Source organism: Pleurodeles waltl, chromosome 6, assembly GCF_031143425.1.
Source record: "Pleurodeles waltl isolate 20211129_DDA chromosome 6, aPleWal1.hap1.20221129, whole genome shotgun sequence".
NCBI lineage: Eukaryota > Metazoa > Chordata > Amphibia > Caudata > Salamandridae > Pleurodeles > Pleurodeles waltl.
In genome coordinates, this window is record NC_090445.1 from 346,606,642 (window position 1) to 346,612,604 (window position 5,963).

The window sequence follows — 5,963 nt, forward strand, 5'->3', positions numbered from 1 at the left end:
TTATGTTCTGTCATCTGCTATTTATCTGACTCAGTATTAGTGTCATTGTTAGAAATGGGGTCTTTGGTTGACAGTCAGGTTACCCCCTGTTCAAGCAAGGACCCTCACTCTAGTTAGGATAAAAGAGAATCACCCTCAGCTAACCCCTGCTTACCCCCTTGGTAGCTTGGCAGAGCAGTAGGCTTAACCTCAGAGTGCTGGGCGTAAAGTATTTGTACCAACACACACAGTAACTTAATGAAAACACTACAAAATGACACAACACCAGTTTAGAAAAATAGGAAATATTTATCTAGACAAAACAAGACCAAAACGACAAAAATCCAACATACACAAGTCAAGTTATGATTTTTTAAAGGTTTAAAATAAAAAGAGTCTTTAGGTAGTTGTAACAACACACTAGCGCTGCTAGCGTGTAAATGTACCTGGTTTGCGTCAAAAATAACCCCGCACGGGCGGTGTGCGTCGAAAATAACCCTGCACGGTTATATGCGTTGAAAACAGCTCGGCACGGCGAGGCGCGTCGAAAAAGCCAGCCACGCGACGGTCCGAAAGTCCCGCGGCGCTGGTTGCGATCTCTCAGCCTTCGTCAGCGATGCTGCGCGTCGTTTCTCCTGCTCCGGGCGTCGATTCTCCGGTCGCGTTTCCTGCGGCGTCGTTTCTCAGCTGCGGAGCCGGCGTCGCGTCGTTTTCTCAGCCGCGATCGGATTTGCGTCGATCTTTTCTCCGCACGGCACTCGGTGCGTGTATTTTTGTCCTTAGGCTGCCAGCCTCTCCTTTCAGGGTCCCAGGAACTGGAAGGGCACCACAGAGCAGAGTAGGGGTCTCTCCAGAGACTCCAGGTGCTGGCAGGAAGAAGTCTTTGCTATCCCTGAGACTTCAACAACAGGAGGCAAGCTCTACATCAAGCCCTTGGAGATTTCTTCTTCAAGATGGAAGGCACACAAAGTCCAGTCTTTGCCCTCTTACTCAGGCAGAAGCAGCACTGCAGGAAAGCTCCACAAAGCACAGTCACAGGCAGGGCAGCACTTGTTCCTCAGCGATCAGCTCTTCTCCAGGCAGAGGTTCCTCTTGATTCCAGAAGTGTTTCTCAAGTTTGTAAGTTTGGGTGCCCTTCTTATACCCATTTTAGTCTTTGAAGTCACCTTTCTTCAAAGGGGACTCACACCCTCTTGTGAAATCCTGTCTTGCCCAGGCAAGGCCTCAGACACACCCCAGGGGGTTGGAGACAGCATTGTCAGAGGCAGGCACAGTCCTTTCAGATGAGAGTGACCACTCCACCCCTCCCTCCTAGCAGAGATGGCTAATCAGGAAATGCAGATTACACCCCAGCTCCCTTTGTGTCACTGTCTGGTGTGAGGTGAAAAACAACCCAACTGTCAAACTGACCCAGACAGGGAATCCACAAACAAGGCAGAGTCACAGAATGGTTTAAGCAAGAAAATGCTCACTTTCTAAAAGTGGCATTTCCAAACGCACAATCTTAAAATCAACTTTACTAAAAGATGTATTTTTAAATTGTGAGTTCAGGGATCCCAAACTCCACATGTCCATCTACTCTCTAGGGGAATCTACACTTTAATCATATTTAAAGGTAGCCCCCATATTATCCTATGAGAGAGAGACAGACCTTGCAACAGTGAAAACGAAATTGGCAGTATTTCACTGTCAGGACATATAAACCACATTACTATATGTCCTACCTTATCCATACACTGCACCCTGCCCTTGGGGCTACCTAGGGCCTACCTTAGGGGTGCCTTACATGTAAGAAAAGGGAAGGTTTAGGCCTGGCAAGTGGGTACACTTGCCAAGTCGAATTTACAGTGTAAGAATACACATACAGACACTGCAGTGGCAGGTCTGAGACATGATTACAGAGCTACTTATGTGGGTGGCACAACCAGTGCTGCAGGCCCACTAGTAGCATTTGATTTACAGGCCCTGGCACCTCTAGTGCACCTTACTAGGGACTTACTAGTAAATCAAATATGCCAATCATGGATAAACCACTTACATACAATTTAAACAGGAGAGCATATGCACTTTAGCACTGATTAGCAGTGGTAAAGTGCTCAGAGTTGAAAAGCCAACAGCAACATGTCAGAAAAACATAGGAGGCAGGAGGCGAAAAAGACTGGGGATGACCCTGCATAAGCAAAAGTCCAACACGACCCCCTACCAGCCTAAAGCCAGGGGAGAACAATCAATACCTTGATGTACTTCCCTGATTGGGGCGATAGAACAGGGACCCAGGCCCACAACAGCAGGGGCATGTTCCAGTTCTACGCCTTCCTGACTCCAGTTGGATCCCTCTGTCCATACTCTCAGGGCCCACTAAGCTAACCCATGGGGAACCCTCCTCCACATCTACAGACACCATCTGTGCAGCACCTAACTTTACTTTGCTCACAGATGAATTGCAATGGGCAGATAGTACCACCAGGGCCAACACAGTGGTGTTGCCCACTCCACCCCCGGGGTGTGACTCTCGTCCTCCCCCCCCCAGGGGCAACTCTGTCCACCAGGACAGCAAGCCACAGTGGCCCCAGACAAATGTCAGGGATGAGAGCCCGACCTCAGGCCTCTCTAACCACTGTGACCGTGGAGAGTGGGGGGTGGTAGCCCCAGGTGCCTGGCACCCTTTGACCACTCTCTCTTCCACCAGGTCAGGGATGACAACCTGACCCTGGTCCTCCCCTCTGGGGCTCTGTACCCTCCCTGCAGAAGCGGCACCCCCAGAGTCAAAAACTGTCAGGGTGCTTGTAGAAGCAGTCCTGCACAATTCTTCCATCAGTGCAGGGATGTTAACCTGCAACTGATCCTCCAACCTGGGGTCTGTACCTTCAGGTTGGACCAGGGCCAGGGGTGAGGCTTCCCTCCCCCTGCCCTCTCTTCTGGGGTCCTGAACCACCCAACTAGGAGCGGCCCCCCCAGAAGACAACATGGTAGGGGCACTGTTAGCAGTAGCCCCTTCCTCCAGGTCAGGGGGGACACCCTTAACCTGGCCTCCCAATCCAGGGTCTGTACCCACAGACTGGATCACTGCCTGGCAACCCAGGACTTCCTGGGGGGCATACCTACCCCCTACCAGGTCAGAGTTTACCCTCTGAACCTGGTCATCCAACCCAGGGTCACCACCCTGCGGTTGAACCACTGCCTGGCACACCAGGACTTCCTTGGGAGCACATTTACCCCCCATCAGGTCAGAGTTTACCCCCTGAACCTGATCATTCAACCCAGAGTCACCACCCTGCGGTTGAACCATTGCCTGGCACACCAGGACTTCCAGGGGGGCACACTTACCCCCCTCAAGGGACACACTGTCCCGAAGGGCCACACAAGAGTCTGGCTGGTGCAGGTCTCCTGACCTCTGCCCATCTGACAGAGTCTGGATTCCCCCCAACCCAGAAATGGTCTCACCAAGGTCATTCATGGGGGGCTCTGCTCTCAGAGCTGACCCCTGACCCTCCAGGTTCTCCACTGGGGTCCGCAACCCCCTCTCAACCCTCTGTCTGGACTTCTGCACCCCCTCACTAGGAGTGGTACTGCCAGACACCAGAACTGGTGGGACGCTGGCTACAGCGGCCCCCCCAAGTTCTCCTGACACTGTGGGGTCTCCCTCAACAGATGGCCCTATGGTACAGGCTAGGCTCCCCTCCTGGTGTTCCCGCAGGGAACCCTCCAGGACCTGGGACCGGATCTCGGGCACCTTGGGCCTCAACCCATCCCCATTCCCTCTCCTCTGAGACTGGACATGGGGTCCCTCACCCATCCCACTACACTGGGACCTACCTGGGACACTACAATCCTTCCCTACCTCACCTGGTTGGGAACTACCTAGACCACTCCTCTCAGGAGCACCCCCAAATGCCTCTTCAGACTCTCTGGTACTCACCCAGAAGTCTGCCTCCATTGTAAGCTCCCTGGGGTCAGAGAACTCACACTCCACCTGGTGTTGGCATAGCTCTGGAAAATAAGGACTAGACATATGCTCTCCAGCAATTACATCACTCAGCCCCTCACATGAATTAACCAAAGTACCCTTCACCCAACCATCCAGTGACTTTGCTTTGAAAAAGCACCCCACATCACCCTCCTGAGACTGGTGAGACAGTACCTGACTGTCCCTGACACTCAACCCACACTCTTCTGGGATGTTTTCACACTCCATAACCAGGACTTCTACCTGGGGGGAACCTCTCTCCCTGTCACTCTCACCTAGAGTCAGTAGAGTGTCCCTCCCACCAGTAGGAATATGACTCCCCATGCCAGTTCCCCAATCCACCTCAGAGACCCTGTGCATCACTGGAGCTACCTCATACCCCTGAACCTCCTGGCGTGTGTTAACTCCCTCCTTCAAGTAGGGCACCACCTCCCTGGGCATGTGCACTTCTTCAGCAGTACTGGATACAAGATTTTTGCTGCCACCATCTGAACTGGACTCAGCCCTCATGGCCTCCAGCTTCAGCTCTTCACAGCTCAGCTCTTGAGCTGCAATCCTTTCTTTTTCCAGGACTAAGGCTCTCTTCTCCTCAGCCCTCTCAAGCTCTGCATCTAGCTCTTCCAGACTCCGGATTCGAGCTAGGAGCCAATCATCTCTTTCTGTTCCCTCCTCAGGGCCACTGCCCTCCTCTTCGGAGTAGTCCTCCTCCTCAGAGTAGTTATCCTCCTCAGACTCATTTGGTGGTGTTGCCTGACAACGTTTCAATTCATACTGAAACAGGGCTGACTCAAGATCCTCCCTTCTGGATTTCTTGTTCACAGCCAGTCCCCTTTCCATGCAGAATGCTTTAAGCTGCCACTTTTTATACATAAATAGGTGCCAGAAATGGACTTCCATTCTGCAAAGGCTTCACAACCAAAAAAACAAAGTCCAAAAATATTAGCAATACTTCCAGGAGGACATCAGAGAACAAAAAGCAGAATCACAAGACAAGTAGTATGTGGTCACGTAGTGGTCTGAACTCAAAACAGTAGTGTACACTCAATTACTGTATGTCAAGTACAAATACAAGTCCAATCCCGACCGCTGGTCACCAATGTTAGAAATGGGGTCTTTGGTTGACAGTCAGGTTACCCCCTGTTCAAGCAAGGACCCTCACTCTAGTTAGGATAAAAGAGAATCACCCTCAGCTAACCCCTGCTTACCCCCTTGGTAGCTTGGCAGAGCAGTAGGCTTAACCTCAGAGTGCTGGGCGTAAAGTATTTGTACCAACACACACAGTAACTTAATGAAAACACTACAAAATGACACAACACCAGTTTAGAAAAATAGGAAATATTTATCTAGACAAAACAAGACCAAAACGACAAAAATCCAACATACACAAGTCAAGTTATGATTTTTTAAAGGTTTAAAATAAAAAGAGTCTTTAGGTAGTTGTAACAACACACTAGCGCTGCTAGCGTGTAAATGTACCTGGTTTGCGTCAAAAATAACCCCGCACGGGCGGTGTGCGTCGAAAATAACCCTGCACGGTTATATGCGTCGAAAACAGCTCGGCACGGCGAGGCGCGTCGAAAAAGCCAGCCACGCGACGGTCCGAAAGTCCCGCGGCGCTGGTTGCGATCTCTCAGCCTTCGTCAGCGATGCTGCGCGTCGTTTCTCCTGCTCCGGGCGTCGATTCTCCGGTCGCGTTTCCTGCGGCGTCGTTTCTCAGCTGCGGAGCCGGCGTCGCGTCGTTTTCTCAGCCGCGATCGGATTCGCGTCGATCTTTTCTCCGCACGGCACTCGGTGCGTGTATTTTTGTCCTTAGGCTGCCAGCCTCTCCTTTCAGGGTCCCAGGAACTGGAAGGGCACCACAGAGCAGAGTAGGGGTCTCTCCAGAGACTCCAGGTGCTGGCAGGAAGAAGTCTTTGCTATCCCTGAGACTTCAACAACAGGAGGCAAGCTCTACATCAAGCCCTTGGAGATTTCTTCTTCAAGATGGAAGGCACACAAAGTCCAGTCTTTGCCCTCT